Below are 17707 nucleotides of genomic sequence, written 5' to 3'. Positions count from 1 at the left end.
TGTGTAATTATGAGGATAGGATATATAGAAGTTCTGTATATTGTAGAATATCATTTATAAAAGTCTACTTCTAATCTTTGTATTAACAATTTGATGGCAAGTATATTTGTTGAGGTGAGAAAGTAAGCATAAAGGTTAATGTTATTGATGGGTTGTTGATGACCTCACAATTTCTCTATTTTTGAATATTTTTTAACTGAGAATTTTCCAATCATTTAATATCACCTCTTTCCTTATATCAGGTATATCAAGGAATGATCTTTAAAGGCTTCAAAATTGTGCTATTTTTATCAGGCATTTTCTCTTTGTATGGTTTATTTAATAAGGATGATCTCCAAGCCAAGATGGTGGAGTGAAGCCAGAAAGCTGCTTGAACTTTCCCAGTTTCCCTTGAAAACGACATGAAACCAAACCTCTGAACAGAGTCTGATGGAATGCAATCACTCTCTAGTTCAAGATAGATTGGAAGGACTTCGAGAAAGGTCAGTCTCACTGGGTTACAAAGGGGTTTTGTTCAGCTCAGGTGATGTCCATGAGAGCCAGTGAAAAGATCTTAATCACTACAGATCAGCAATTGAGACAATTAATCAGAATTAATTGGCTCACTAGCAGAACCAGTCCATGGGGAAGCCTCCAATCTGAGCTCAAAATGCAAATTGCTAGCACAGGAAACCAGGCTGTTTCTTGCAGAAAGCAGGTAGGGCTACCCACTGCTGTGAGCAAGACACCAAGTACAAAAGGCCCCTGTGCACAGAGCCAAGGCTCAGAGAGTTACAAGAAGCTTGGAACAGTGCTCCCTGTACCCTGGGAACAGAGATTGACCTCCGTAAGTCACAAAACGAAAGAAAGAAAGAAAGAAAGAAAGAAAGAAAGAAAGAAAGAAAGAAAGAAAGAAAATGAACAAGAAACAAGAAAAAACCTTAATTACAGACAACAACTAGGGTGACAGAGAAGACAAAAACACCAACTCAGAAGAGGACAAAATAACCACATGTCAAATCTCAAAGGGTGTTAAGAAATGGTCTCAAGGCCAAGAAGCTTTTTGGAAGTGCTCATAAAGGATTTTAAAAGGCAAATGGGAGAGGTAGAAGAAAATTGGGAAAAGAAACAAGAGGTATGTAAGAGAATATCAACAGCTTGGAAAAGAAGGACAATAATTGACTGAAGAAATCAATTCCTTATAAAACACAATTGGCCAAATGGAAAAAAAAAATCACTGAAGAAAATAACAATTTGAAAAGTAGGGTTAATCAAGTGGAAAAAGAAATACAAAAGTTTACTAAAGATAATCATACATTAAAAACTAGAATCTGGCAAATGGAAGCTAATGATTCTATGAGACATCAAGAACAAGTCAAACAAACTAAAAAAAAAAGAATGAAAAAATGGATGAACGTAAAATACAATATCAGAAAAACAGGCAACCTGGAAAATAGATCCAGGAGAGGTATTTTAAAATTTATTGGCCTCCCTGAAGCTATAACCAAAAACAGAGTCTGGATAGCATTCTTTAAGAGATCACCAAGGGAAACTTCCCTGATATAACCAAAAGGCAAAATCATCATTGAAAGAATCCACTGATCATCTGCAGAAAGAAACCTCAGAAGGAAAATCCCAAGAAATATTATTGCAAAATTCCAGAACTATAATCTCAAGGAAGGAATACTGCAAGCTTCCAGGACTAAAATCATGTTTGATTGAGAAGCCACATCAGGATTATCCAAGATTTGGCAGTTTCTACAATAAAGGATAAGAAGACCTGGAATACCTTATTTTATATGGCAAAGGACCTGGCATTACAACTAAGAATCAACTATCCAGAGAGACTGAGTATTATCTTTCAGGGAAGGAAATGGATCTTCAGTGAAGTAAAAAGATTTTCAATCATTTCAATTGAAAAAAAAAAACAACTAAACAAATTTTGATCTTCAAACACAGGATTCAAGAGAAGCATAGAAAGATAAACAAGAAAGAAAATTTTAAAAGCATATTATTTAAAGGTTAGACTGTTTATATCCTTAGATGGGAAAATGATTCTTGTAACTCTTGAAAACAGTATCTCTTCTTGAGTTAGTTGGAAGAGGCACTGTGTGTATCAATTAATTCTGATGTGATGAAATTGAAGGAAAAGACATTAAGGGGTATAACAAGGATTGTACAGTGAGAAAAGAAAAGAAGAGGTAAAATGGGACAAATTAGATCACATGAAAAGACACAAAGGACCTACTACAATAGAGGAAAGAAGGGAGCCAGGATGAACATTGTTTGAAGCTTAATCTCATCAGTTTGGGATCTAAAAGGGAATAACATATTCACTCAATTAAGTGAAGAAATTTACCTTATCTCATAAGGAAGTAGGAGGAGAAAGGAACAAAGAAAAGGGAGGGGCTGGATAGAAAGGAGGGCAGAAACAATAAGAGAAAGGGGTTAAGAGAAGAGAGGAGGGGTGATAGAAGAGAAGGCAGATTAAGGGTGAGGTGGATCAGAAACAAAACACTACCAAAGAGAGACAGAACGTAAGAAAGAACAAAAGTATATATAGGGGAGAAAAGAGGAAGGAGAGAAATGCAGAGCTATTAATCATAACTGTGAATGTGAATGGAATGAACTCTGCCATAAAATGGAATAAATAGCTGAGTGGATTAAAAACCAAAATCCTACCAAAAAAAAAAAAAAAAGTGATCTTCCTGTATTTATCTTCTTTAATAAAGTTTTCAGTTTCTTATTGAGTACATAAGAGGTGAAAAAAGTATTTTATTACAAAATCTTTGGCAAATCTGTTATAATGAAGTTATCTTGTCAATTTTTAAAAGATTTACAGAGAAGGCATTTTATGACACATCTTTTCATCACTTTTTAATAATTTGAAGTATTCATTGAGTGCAAGCTGTTTGTTGCCTTTTATTTGTAAGCCAAATATTAATGCAAATTAAAGCCATTTCTTGAAATACCACTTATTTATTCAATCATTCAGCCATTCATTCAACATTTATTGATCACTTACAGTGAATTGAGCATTTTTTTTAACTTTGTATCACCTAACAAAGTGTACTACACAAAGTAGGTACTTAATATTTTGAAGTAAAAACAGAAAAAGACAGGGCATATATGTTTTCATTTGATTCCTCACCAACTTGTGAAATGAGAAAGGTTGACCTTTTTCATGACTTTATAGATAAAGAAACTCAAGTTTAAAAAAGTTAAAATTAATGAAGATCACATAGTTAATGGTGGAAAAACCAGCACCTGAACTTCTAACCCAGGAGGTAGAATCATAGAATCCTAAATTCCTATTTCCTATCTCAATCTAGTCTTAATTCCAGGAACATTTAACCTATAAATCTGCTGCATAACTTTGACTAGTATTTTGGTATGAATTCTAAATTGGAATGATAGAGCTATTATAGAAGAAAATTTAGTATATTCTGAATATTATCTTTGTCAATTATGCCATTTGCTATTCATTCAAATAGATTACATAAATAATCAGATTCATGAAAGTTCTTAAAATATCATTCTCTATATCATAGCCTTTTCATTTCCTATTCATTATTGCTTCAAAGGCATTGACATTAAGGAAAAGGAAAGATAGGAAGATTGTGAATATGGGGTGGATGAAACTTTTAGAAATAACATTCATTACTGACAGCATATATTTAGACATGAAGGGTGATGTCACTTATGTATATGCTTTTTGAAGCTTAATTCTTTATGCTTTTCAGATCAGAAATATAAACCCTATTTTTGCTTCCTAGATTATTCCACATAGTAAATGTCTCCTGCCACATTTTGTGTATGAAGTAGTGAAGCAGACTCTACTAATTGCTTTTTAATGCTAGCAGCTCTGCAAGCAAACCCTATTATCTTACATGTAGAAAACTTCCCAAAGGAAACAAGGAAGAAAAAAATGGTTGTATTTTGATAAATTTTCAAAGCTTTGCACTTTTTATCACAGATTCAGGAAAATTACATTCTCAGAATTAAATATGAGAGGAAATCCAGTTTATCAAATTCTTTATTCCATAACTAGAGGGAAATGATTACCACAATTTCTGAAGAATTCATACACTATTAATATTTGTATATTTGACAATCTTGTGTTCCTATAGCTCCTCCCTCGACCCTAACCCAAAAGTGCTAAAGATTAAAGAAGAGAAAAGGAGAAAAATGGTTTCTGAGGTATCAAGCCTGGGTAACAAAGAAAATAATAATGCTGAGAAAAACATAAAAGTCAGGAGATGAGAGTTAGTTTTGGACAAAGGTAATAGAACTTACTTTTAGGAAAATTTGATCTGAATTATTGATAGAAAAAATCTAAGTAGAAACACCCAGCAAATAATTAAGAGATGTCTATATCTTCAAGTATATATCCAAGTAAGTTTCATGAAGAAAGCAATTATTTAATTTTTTCTTTGTATTCCCCAAATGTTTAGCAGCACTTTTTCCATAATAAATTTTAATAAATGTTTGTTAAAATGAATGGGATGTAGAATTAACATTCTAGAGATAGATCAGAACTGGTTCTATAGATTTGTAGATGAAGCCATAAAAATGTGTGTGAATTCTCCAAAAATTATTGAATGAAGAGAGGCAAATAAGACCCCAAGAGTAAACTATTAAAAAGTTCATAATTAGAGGATGAGAATAAGAAAATGGCCCAGAAAAGAGAAATAGAAGAGGTTCATTGGAAAGAATCATTGATCACAGAGATATATAACATAAAAAATTTAAGTACGGGATATAGTCATCATTGTCAAATGGAGCAAAGTCAAAGACAGTGACTGAGATAGAGCCAATTGATTGTTGAAATAGTTCATGTTCATTCTGGATAGTCAGGGTACATAGTGGAATAGTACTGGCTTGAGAGGACTTTGTTTCACACCCCACCTTTTATTCTCAATAATGAGTGACCTTGGACAAATTATTTAATTTCCCTATTTTTAAAAATCACTTTGTTCTCTCATCTATAAAATGAAATGTTGGGAGTAGATGGCCCCTGAGATATTTTCCAATTCTTGATCTATGATTCTATGATTCAGTGTCACCACCAAAGTGCTCTATCTTGCATTATCCCCCATACTTTAGGATACTTGGCCATTCTGACTTGCCTGCAAGTGCCATTTTTAAATTTTTTTATTTAAGTATTTTTTTCAATTTTCAAAACATATGCATAGATAAATTTCAACATTCACTTTTGCAAAATCTTGTGTTCCAAATTTTTCCCTCCCTCCTTACCTCCCCAGACAGCAAGTAATCCAATATATGTTAAATATGTGCAATTCTTCTATACATATTTCTACAATTATCATGATGCACAAGAAAAAATCAGATTAAAAAGGAAAAAAAATGAGAAAAAACAAAATGTAAGCAAACAACAATAAAACATTGAAAATACTATGTTGTGATCTACATTCAGTCCCCACAGTGCTCTCTCTGGGTGCAAAAGGCTCTCTCTATCACAAGACCACTGAAACTGGCCTGAATCACTTCACAGTTGAAAAGAGCCATGTCTATTAGAATTGATCATCAAATAATCTTGCTGTTTCTGTGTGCAATGTTCTCCTGGTTCTACACATTTCACTTTGCATCAGTTCATATAAGTCTCTCCAGCCTCTCTGAAATCATTCTTTTGATCATTTCTTATATAATAATAATATTCCTATACAATAACTTATTCAGCCATTCTCCAACTGATGGACATCCAATCAATTTCCAGTTTCTTACCACTACTAAAAGGGCTGCCACAAAAATATTTGCACACATAGGTTTTTTTTTTCTCTTTTTTCATGTTCTCTTTGGGAACACAAGCCCAGTAGAGACACTGGTGGATTAAAGCCCTTTAGGCAAAATTCCAAATCACCCTCCAGAATGGTTGAATCAGTTCACAATTCCATCAACAATGTATTGGTGCTCCCATTTTCCCACATCCCCTCCAACATTCAATATTATCTTTTCTTGTCATGTTAACCAATCTTAGCCTCAGGTATCAATTGTGGCTATAAATTACTCTAACTCCACACATTCCTGAAGGAATTTAAGGCATACAGATGAATAGCTATTGGGTAGGGAACCTTTTATTTCCTCCTTAGAAATAGAAGATGCAAAAGACTAATAAGAATCAATAAACAATTATGGAAAATATACGTAGAATTCAAAGGACTTAAAAAGTTCATAGGTAGAAACTGAAAGCACCATAAAACATTTTAAATGTTCTTAGAAAGAAACTAACTTGGATTTTCTTCTTGGGATCTTCAATAGTCTGATAGCTGTCAACTCTATAATAGACCTACAAAGTTTTTTCAATGCTCATAGTGTGGCTTAGAGTTTCCTTGAAGGTAAATATACTTTGAGGCTACAGAATAGTCAATCTCTTTCCAATTCAATCTTCACTATTCAAATAACTTTCTGAAAGAAGCAGGAGATGACAAAAGGTACAGATCACTTGCTTTCTCTAGTAACAAGTCCCCTTCAACTTCTCTGCTACCCCACCCAGTTGCAGGTTCTTCTTTTATCTGAACAATCTTCTTTTTCCAATGGGCATCAATACTCAGGAATTATTCTCTCTCTAGATGCCAGGTTCCCTAACACTCAAACTAGTGTTTGTCTCAATGCAATCCTTTCTAAATCTATAGTTATATTCTTGATCATTCTAAAAAAAAATCCCCCTTTACATGGAAAATTAGGAATTAAGAACACTGATATGAACTCCCCTCTTGAGTCATGTAAAAAAGTACATATCTGCTTGTACCATATATGTCTGTGGGAATTCTATAATTTTCCTGACCATGGCCACTTCTTTGACTGGAAAAGTCCACTGGCAGGAGCTCTATCATCAGGTCAGATAAACAAACATGTGTATCTCTGTCAAAAATGTCTTTTTCAGATTGTTAGCAACTGCTTCTAGTAAAGGAAGTGGAAATATTTTTCCCACTGAGACAACATTAGAAAAAAAGAGAAACATGTACTGAAATGAGTCGAGGTTGGTATAGTACTCATGTTTATATGTCAACAGAGATTATACTTCATTCAACAAGATTATTATCTTTTTTCTTTCTCTACCACCAATTGAGGGGAGTAGAATAGTAAGAAAGGAATAAAAGAAATGCTGTATAATTGAAAAAAAAAGTAAGTAAAAATTAATAAGCCCCATAGGTCTATGTAGACTCCCTATGCACAAGTATGTTGTACATATGTATAATTTAACTAGAGTGTTTACACATGTGCCAAAAAAAAACAAAACACTAAAGAAGGAGGAAGAAGAGGAAGAAAAGGAGAAATCATTGAAAATAGATAATAATTGACATTTGTATTTTAACATTAATAGCTTTGGGTTTCTCTCTTTGATAGACACTCAACAATTTTGGGGGAAAAGGACACTTTGCCATACTTTATAAATTTTTCTATTTCTGTCTATATGTGTGTGTGTGTGTGTGTGTGTGTGTGTTCATATGTATACATCTTCATACCTCGGGGGAGGTTTGTTTGCATCTCCCCTTCTCTTTCTATAATTTTCTTGTTTTTAATTTTAATCTCTTCTCACTTCCTTTCTTTTTTTTTTCATTCTCTTCATCTCTCTCTCTTTTAACTCAAGAACATTATTTATTACATGGTGTATTTACTGAATGGTTTCAGGTTTTCTGTTTTTAATTTAAAAAGCAAATAGGAAAGCATATAATATTTATATTTGCAATTACATACATGTCTAAATTAAATTGCTTTCTAATTATGTGACCTTCAAATAGCTTTTCTGGAGATTAAAAGAAATTCCAGCTGAGATTCTATTTAACCTTCAATAGCTGTGATTCAGCTGTTTATACTTGTGGATTGGAAGGATCTCTAGCATTTTCTTCATCAGGGTCATTCTTATGCAAAATTTTAAGGTATTTAAAGTTACTATTGATATCCTTTCAATCATGTCTGACTCTTTGTGGCCCCATTTGGGGCTTTTTAGACAAAGATATGAGTTTGCCATAATTCCTTCTCTCTCTCTCTCTCTCTCTCTCTCTCTCTCTCTCTCTCTCTCTCTCTCTTTTTTTTCTTTTTTTCTTTTTCTTTTTGGCTAACCAATTGGGATTAAGTGACTTGCCCAGAGTCTGAGGCTGGATTAGAATCCTCCTGACTTCAGGACTAATGCTCTGTTCATTGAACCATCTAGCTGCCCCCTCCATCTCATTTTACAGATGAGGAAATAGAGGCAAATAGAGTTAAACAATTTAACTGGGGTCACACAGCTAAATAAGTATTTGAGGCCAGATTTCTCAGAAAGTGTTCCTGACTCCACTCTAACCAGTACACCTCCTAATTGCCTTTTTCTTCTTAATGGAACCCATTTAAAGCATAGATCTCTTGGGTTTTCTCTCCATTCCTACCTACCAACATCTGTTTTCAGGAAACTAATTTCTCTCAGTCATTTATCTTTTATTATGATTTAAATCAATATTGTCTCTCCTAGGTGATTTGAATTTTAAAAGTTATCTCTCAATGTGTAAAACCATACTTTGCTATTAAAAGAATCCTAAGCATAAATGAGCCTCTTTTCCAAAGAAGTCTTCACAGTATTCTTGAAATAGCATTGTTTGGCCTTACCTATTTAATTTCCCCAGTCTACCACCAGAATGAAGCACCACAAAGAACTGTCCTTATGTGGCCATTCCCAGCCAAATCGGAATGCTTGGTATCCTGAGGTACGAAGCTATAAATGTTGAGCCATAATAATGATGATAATAAGGATGAAGTTGAAGATTCAGTGATACTACCCATAAGCCATAAAAAGGAATAATAGTCAAAAATAAAAATAATAAAGTCTACATCAATCTTGCAGCCTTAATTTATTTTTATTTAATTCCTCACAACTAGAGTAACATATCAAGAAAGGACAAAAGCTTAGAATATAAAGGGGGTTCATCATGTGAGAAATATAAAGAAGGCAAGTTTTAACTCTGCAGTGTCATTTTAAGTAGAGGTTTTTATTGTTGTTTTCCCTGAAAATGTATTGCTTATCCTCTTAAGAAATAAATGATTGTTTCCCCAATTTTGTGATCATGGACCAGGAAATCCAGAGGAAATTTTTCTAAAGGTTTATTTCGGGCTACCACAAAAGAGGAGATATACTTTTCTACTTGCCCAGAAGTACTAGCCCTTTCAAGGCTACCACAAAAGAGGAGATATACTTTTCTACTTGCCCAGAAGTACTTTTCCACTCCCATTTTGTATAGGTTACATGAGGACATTTCCCAGGGATTGGGTGACATTTTTACTCAACTGCTTCATGGCTCTCTGTGTCTTTAAGAGTTCTGGAAAATGGTTCTGGGGACACATATACTAGCTGTAGGGCAGTAACAGGGCAGGAAATGTAAGCTGACCTTAAGAGGCCCTTTTTCTCTCTATTTTCAAGGAATCTCACTTGACTTATGCTAGTCTCTGGACTGAAATAGCTTCTAGGTATATTTCAGCATAATTCAGTACATAATACTTGCATACACCAGCTTATATTTGTATATAACTTTAGAATTTCCTGACCATTTTTATTTCATTTATCTCTTTTAATAACTTTATGAGATAGATAGAACCAACATTATTGTACCCTTTTACATGAGTAAACTGATGTCCCAAGTAACTGAGGTTTTTATATATATGGTATTAGAGGTAAATATATATATATATATATATATATATATATATATATATATATATATATAATACAGTTTCTACTGTATTGATTTTACAATATAATTAATTTTATGTTGAATTGATTTTTAGACTTCTCAGGGCAGTTATTCCTTCCACATAATGACTTTCCCTATTGTGATTTCAATATATTTTGGGTTGGCATAAGAAATTAAATGTGAATTTGGGGGGAGTTTGCAGAAACTGTAGATGACATAAAAAGCCAGCAGGCAACACAGAAAAGGTTTAGAAACTTAGAAAGGCAAAAAATGTGCACAGTATTATATAATATTAATATATTTTTCTTTTAATATCACAAATGTACACAATTTCTTTTCTCTGATATAAAGAGAGGGCCAAAAAATTTTGCACTGATTTTCCAGATTGCAAGAATCTGATAATGAAGATAAGAAGACAAATGGGGAGAAAGTGGGATAACCTTTTTGAACCCCTAAAAAAAAACTAAGGGAGAGATATAAATAGGAGGCATACAGAACAAGCTAGGAAAGAGAAGAGAAAAAAAGTCAAATCCTTAGTAGGAACTAGAAAAGAATAGAAAACAGAAATCTCTTTAGTCTCTTTTAGTGTTGCTGTAATCATTCAGAGAAACACTTACAGACTATGGGATTGAAAGGTCTCTTTGTAAAATAGCAAAAAGTTTAAATAAAGTTGGGGTAGGAAGAGCTATAAACTGAAAGATGAGGTTTCTTTGTAATCCTTCCAAGATCTAACTATTTGAAATCTGCTATCATTTGTTAAAGAAAAAGTGAAAAGAATAGGAACTTCAAAATCAAATAACTGTAATTCAATCTTGGCTCTACCCCCTGACCCAACTAAATGGTAAAGTTACTTTGTCTTTCTATTTCTTCATTTATAAAAATTTATAGAGATTATTAAAAATTATAGAATATATTAAAATTATTAAAATGTATTAAAATTTATAAAATGAGGGGGCTAATCCAAGTGACCTCTGAAGTTCCCTTCAGTTCCTGTGATTGTATTAATAGAAAAAGTCATTCTATTCAATTCAATAAATACTCATTAGGAGTCTACATGCTGGGTACTATGGTAAGTATAAGGTATACAAAAAGAGCCAAAAAATAATCCATTCCTCCTAGAAGCTTATAATCTAATCAGGAAGAGAATAGCCAAACAAATATATACAAAGCAAGCTATGGAGAAGTTAACTAGAAAATGATTGAAAGAGAGAAAGCACTGGAATTAAGAGGAGTTAGAGAAAGAGTAGAAAAGGATCAAAGGGAAAATTAATAGCAAATAATAATAATAACAAAAATCAAACATAGAGAACTGATATGGGTAATGGAAGTGGTCTTCCAAAGAGAATGTGAATTTCTTGATTTTCTACTGGGTTGGTGACTGATCCTTTTACTATTCTTTAATATGTAGCTAAAATTTTCCATTTAAAAAAAAATTGTGAGTCTGTATTCTCATAATATTCTTGAAGAAATGATTGATGTTGAATATTCCAAACTCCAGCTATATAAAGTCAAAGAGCCAAATAAATCCCCAAATTGTACCTGGGTCCTTATGTCAGGAAAGAGCCTCTGACACAAGAGTTACATATGCATAATGATTTTTTGGGTCTCTGTTCTATTTGCCTAATTTACTTAGTAATTCCTCAGAGGCAAGACTGCTCACTTCATTTCTGAACTAGTTTATGGCAGAATGAAGAGTTGAATTAGGAGCCTGGAAACTGAAGTTCAGGGTCTGACACTGCTCCTGATCCATTTGCAACCTTGAACAAATCAAGTGTGCTGTGTTTGGGGGACTCATTTTCCTCATTTGTGAAGGGATTAGGGTAGGTAAACTTTAAGCTCTCTTCCAATTCTAACAGTTTCCTAAAATAGACATTAAATAATACCAATCACATTGCATCTTTGATACTTCAAAAAATATTTGATTTTATAGGTTTGGGTACCCTCTTCTCTGGTAATGATGAAACCCCAATTAAGATATGGAAAGTACTTTACATGAGTTATCTCATTTAATCCTTATAGCAATCCTGGGACAGGGGTCCTCAAACTTTTTAAATAGGGGGCCAGTTCACTGTCCCTCAGACTGTTGGAGGGTCAGACTATAGTAAAAACAAAAATTTTGTTTTGTGGGCCTTTAAATAAAGAAACTTTATAGCCCTGGGTGAGGGGGATAAACGTCCTCAGCTGCTGCATCTGGCCCGAGGGCAGTAGTTTGAGGAACCCTGAGAGGAAGTTGAGATCAAGAGAAAGTAAGTGATCACACAGCTAATAAGTAATCAGGCTTATCTACACTTAAAACTAATTCCAAGTCTAACACTCTATCTAGTGAGCCACTTAACTCCCAAATAAAAATGATTTCAGCTCCATACCCTGAGCAGATTGCTGTCAAGTTTTATGGCCCAAACAAGCACTATTGGTGGCCAACCTTCTGATAATGGGTCTATCCAAACTGAGGCTCACTCTTGAAAGACAGAGACAAGATTAATCACTATGTTGGCCATGAAAGTCTTTCCTTCTACTAAAGCCTCTGTCCTACTCACATAGTCTTCAAGAAATGAGGGGTTTCTCTATGCTACCATGAATCCTACAGAGAAGAATTTCAGTAAATCATTTAAAACATCCTTAAAATTAAGGTATGGATCTTAGCAACACAGGAAAGACTATTTAAAGTCTGTTATCTTAGCAGGACTTTCTTGCTATGAAACCCCAAACTAAGATACATTTAACACGAAGGAGTTCATATGAGCATCCTTAAAAAAAAAAAAAAAAAAAAAAAAAGAGGAAGCAAGAGTCAAACCATAGTTTGGACATCATTTGAAAAACAAACTGTGGTGAAGAGAGAATCCTCCTTTTTCTATTTATTTCTTAAGATCATGTCTCTTAATTTTGTGCTTAGCTAATAAAAATGCATATTTCTGATAAAAGCAAAATATTTTTAAAATACTGCTTTTGAATTAGATTGCATCACCTCAAATTCATTCTTGTTTTCCAAATCTATTAAAAGGAGTGCAGCATTCCCTCTTACAAAGACAACAATTATTCAAGAAAGTAATTCACTATGACAATTCTTATCTTTACACATTTCTAAGAAGTGTCATTTTCTCAGGAAAAAAAAAAGGTACCCTTCCAGAATGGTTATCTTGTCATCTACAATGAATGTCCTATGATAGAGATGATAAACAGCTTTTCTTTCCAAGTCTAAAATCAGTAATCTCAAGAAACATTAAATAATTTTAGTAAAAAATAAAAGAATCATTTTATTTCCTTCTTGTAAGGTTGATACAGTCCTATTTCCTGAATTATGCCGATGCCTGCAGGGTTCCTTCAGGTTAATTTCTACCCACAGGGAAATCGCCTTGATTTACTTTAATTTTCATTGACTTCCTGGAGGTAAACAACTGCAGGTAAGCATCTTCAGGCACAAGTATATTCTAAAATAACAGGAGGCATGGCTAGTGATATTAACTGCCAGTTGCTAGATCCATGTCATCACAGAAACAGAGCTGTGGGCACAAGGTGAGAGTTTGAAGTGTACTCACTGATTTGTCTCCTTTAAGAAGCATTTAATGGAAAAAAAGAGAACACTTGGAATAAATGAAAACCATATTCAGAAAGTAGAAGAAACTTATAAAGACCAGGTAATGATTCCAGGCAAGAAAAATGTGAATGTTGCTCACTCACATCCTTTAATTACTGTGACACTAATTATGATATTAAGTGGTAAGTTTTGCTGAAAAATAGTAAAAGGAAATGAGACAGACAGGCTGAGCTTTTGTCTTTCCCAGCTTTCCTCCCTCTGTGGTACCTTATATCTACTTGTACTAGAAGGCTTTTGTCCCAGAGAAGTGAACAGCAAGTATTGTAGCAATTTTTTCCCCATATGGAATAGAATGAAATCAAGCAGCTTACTAGTGTGAAAGATTATTATTAGAATTAGAATCCTCTAGCCTCCTGGGTGTTAGAGCTGAGAAAAAAATTATGAGGTCAAAGATTTCGACTTAAATGTATAGTGGTTCTCTGCCCCCTCTTTTTAGGCATGAACAAATGAGACTCAAAGATTCTAGTAACAAACTAAGCTACTAAAGGGCAGATAGCTAATAAAATATGGAAAGCAAAATAAGATTAAGACTTCCTGCTTCCTTATACAGAGATCTTTCCTCTATTCTCTTTTGCTCCTTCTTCTAATTCTTTTCCTACATAAAAACTTGCAGGTCTTTGTCTTCTTATAACCAAAATTTATGTAACAAAATAAAGTCAAAATATTAGAAAAGTAGAATAATTAATCTCAAAAATATCCAATTGTCTGCAAATAATGGTGCTAATAAAAGAAATTTACCTGGCAGGTCCAGCCCAAATTTTCCATAGAAAATTTTCCCTAGTGACACTAATACATTCTTGGTGGAATTGTGAACAGATCTAACCATTCTGGAGAGCAGTTTGGAACTATGCTCAAAAAGTTATCAAACTGTCCATACCCTTTGATCCAGCAGTGTTACTACTGGGCTTATATCCCAAAGAGATCTTAAGGGAAGGAAAGGGACCCACATATGCAAAAATGTTTGTGGCAGCCCTGTTTGTAGTGGCCAGAAACTGGAAACTTGAGTGGATGCCCATCAACTGGAGAGTTGGCTGAATAAATTGTGGTGTATGAATATTATGGAATATTATTGTTCTGTAAGAAATGACCAGCAGGATGATTTCAGAGAGGCCTGGAGAGACTCACATGAACTGACACTAAATGAAATGAGCAGAACCAGGAGATACACAGCACCAAGAAGGTTATATGATGATCAATTCTGATCAACATGGTTTTCTTCAACAATGAAATGATTCAAACCAGAAGAAGAAGAGGAGGAGGAGAAGGAGAAGGAACAAGAGGAAGAGGAAGAGGAGGAGAAGAAACAGGAGGAGGAGGAGGGGGAAATGATGATAAAGATGATGATACAGACAAACATACCATTTTTTTATATTTCATCCATCTTATTGTAAGAACTATCATAAAATAATAAATGTTTGAACTTCAAGAGACTTAAGTGGTCATTTCACTTTTTATAATGAAAAAATCAAGGACCCAAAAGGTTAAATGCCTTGATCATGTCATCCTAGCAATAAGCAGCAAATGCAGGCACTCAACTCCAAATTCAGTGCCCTATCCATTGTACCACAGCTTTCCCACATTCCTCTTCAAAGAAAAAAAAATGTATGTTTTTAATATCAAAGGAACTGAAACATTTCCATCCTATAAAATGAAAAATAAATCCTTATAAGTTCTTGACTTTTAAATTTCAATACTGTAATTCATAACACATAATGCTTGCTGATGATTTTAAATAGATATTGTAATGCACAAAAAACTGAAGCAAGATAGAGATTAGAGAGTATTTAATAATTTATTTAAAAGGGAGAGATTTACTGGGACAAAATGGATCCATGATTTGGTCCCAGGGCTGAATGAGACTATCATCTCCAAGAATCCAGCAAACAATTAGAGTTCTTGATGACACATATACACATGGCTCAGACTCAGGGGGTAGACTGAGGAAGGGGAAGAGTCAAGGTGCTGAGAGCAGAACTGGACTCTGACAGGGTGGGGTGAGCCTCTGGAGAGGGGAATGACATAGTAGGGGGAGGCACCCCGGAGATGGAGACAGGCATCTTGATAAAACGGTATCTGATATTCTGATAGCTTGGAATGGAGAGAGGCATTCTGATATTCTAAAGCATAAAATCTTTTATCCTTATCAAATATTCTGATAAAGAGGGAGGGGAGGTTTTGCAGGACAGTTATAAACTGTGGCAGAACACTTAGAGAAACTGAATAAGGACTGGGTCAGGATAATTAGGGAAACTGAGTCAGGACAATAAAAGAGAACTGTGGCATAACAATATTCCTTATCATTTTGAGGAAAGCTACCTTTATTCCTATTTTCTCTAGTGTTTTCAACAGGAATGAGTGCTATATTTTGTCAAAATTTTTCAGATTCTTGAGATACTACTCATTATTTTTGATGGTTTTTTGTTGATATAGTCAATTATGTTGATAGTTTTCCAAATATTGAACCAGAGTTGCATTCCTGGAACAAATCCCACCTGATGATAGTGTGTGATCTTTATAATATAGAGTTGTAATTGCTTTGCTATTATATTGTTCAAACTTTTTGCATCAGTATTCATTAAGGAAATTAGTTTATAGTTTACATTCTCTGTTTTGCTCTTCCCGATTTATGGATTAACACTATATTTGGGTCAGAAAACAAGTTTGGTAGGATTCCTTCTTCACCTATTTTTCCAAATAGTTATATGATATTGGAATTAATTGTTCTTTTAAATGTTTAATATAATTTACTCATGAATGCATCTAGTCCTAGAGATTTTTTTTTTCCCTAGGGAGTTCATTAATGGTTTGTTCAATTTCTTTTTCTAAAATGGGATTACTTGGCTTTCTAGTTTTTGATCTGTTAATCTAGATAATTTATACTTTCATAGGTATTCATTGATTTCATTAAGATTGGCAGATTTATTGGCTTATAACTGGATAAATACTTCCTAATGATTGTTTTAATTATTTCTTAATTGGTGATGAGTTCACCTTTTTTTGGTTTTGTTTTGTTTTTGATACTGAATATTTGTTTTTCTCTTTTTTTAAATCAAATTAACCAATGACTTATCTATCTTATTGGGTTTTTTCCATAAAACCAGATCCTAGATTTATTTAAGAGATCAATAGCTTTTGTCTGTTTGTTTTGTTACTATCTATCATTAATTCACTATTGATTTTCAATTTGGCACTTAATTGGGAATTTGACTTATTCTTTTTCAGGTGCATCTTTAGTTGCATACCCAGTTCAGTGATTTGTTCTTTTTTCCATTTTATTGATGTAATAATTGTAATGTGTTGTGATAATTTAAACAATATATTGTGGAATTCCGATTTTTCATCCACTCTGCTATCCATTTCCACTTCTTGGGAATGTTCATCCCATTCATGTTAACAGTTATGATTACTAATTGTGTATTCCTCCATTCTATTCTTCCTCCTAATTGTCCTTTCCCTCCTCACCAGTGTTTTGCTTCTGCCTATCACCTCCCCTGATCTACTCTTCTTTTGTCAGTCCCCACTCCCCTTTATTTAATCTCTTTCCTTTCTATTTCCCTGTATGTTAAGAATAATCTTTATATTCATTTGGTTGTGTGTATTATTCCTTCTTTGAGCCAATTCTGATGAGAGTAAGGTTCAAGTGATATTCATTGTTCACTCTTCCATCTTCCTTTTCACTGTAACAAGTCTTTTAGATCTCTTCACGTGAAAGATTTTATACCATTAAACCTTTCACTTCCTTTTTCATCCAGTGTATTCCTCTTTCTCATCGCTTTATTCTTTAATGTCATTTCTTCAAATCCACCTTCATTAGCTATTTAAACTTCTTTTCATTTGTCCATTTGCACTCGTTAAGGAGTTTTTTTTTTCCTTCAGTGGATTTTTGTTCCCCTCTTTCCAGTTGGCAGTCAACTCTTTTTTTATAATTCTCTTGCAACACTCTCCTTTCTTTTCCTAATTTTTCTTCTACCTTTCTTATATGATTTTTAAGCTTCTTTTTGAGCTTTTTCATGAGTTTTTTTTCTGAACTTGAGACCACTTCCCATTTTTCTTTGGGGGTCTTGATTATGTAGGTATTTTGTCAATGTTGTTCTTTTCTGATTTTGGATTGTCACCATAATAACTTTCTATGGTTAGATTCTTTTTGTGTTGTTGGGTTTTGCTCATCTTCCCTCCACACATATTTTTCCTTTTAAAATAGTGTTCTGTTCCCAGTGTGAAAGGATTCTGTCTCAGGCTTCTTGTGCCAATGGTTGTAGATTCTAGCTATTCACCTGATGCTGCATTGATGCTGTCTTAAGACTTATAGGGAATCCTTTCGTCCGGTGCTGGGCTGAGGGGGTAGAGTGATTGCTGGCATTCCTGGAGATCCTAAGGGTCTGACAGTTTGCTTAGTGCTGAGCTGGGGTTCTAGTGATGGTGTCTGGCATGTGTTGAGATTGAAAAG

At 33.9% G+C, this 17707-nt stretch overlaps 1 pseudogene; it reads left to right on the top strand.

Moving 5' to 3' along the window:
* Positions 1-649: 649 nt before the first annotated feature.
* Positions 650-17707, top strand: part of LOC116422538 — a 127607-nt pseudogene continuing 110549 nt past the window's right edge.

Source organism: Sarcophilus harrisii, chromosome 3 (genome assembly GCF_902635505.1).
Source record: "Sarcophilus harrisii chromosome 3, mSarHar1.11, whole genome shotgun sequence".
NCBI classification, from domain to species: Eukaryota; Metazoa; Chordata; class Mammalia; order Dasyuromorphia; family Dasyuridae; genus Sarcophilus; species Sarcophilus harrisii.
Note: the sequence above shows the minus strand (reverse complement) of the source record. Positions and strands in the feature narration are given on the sequence as shown.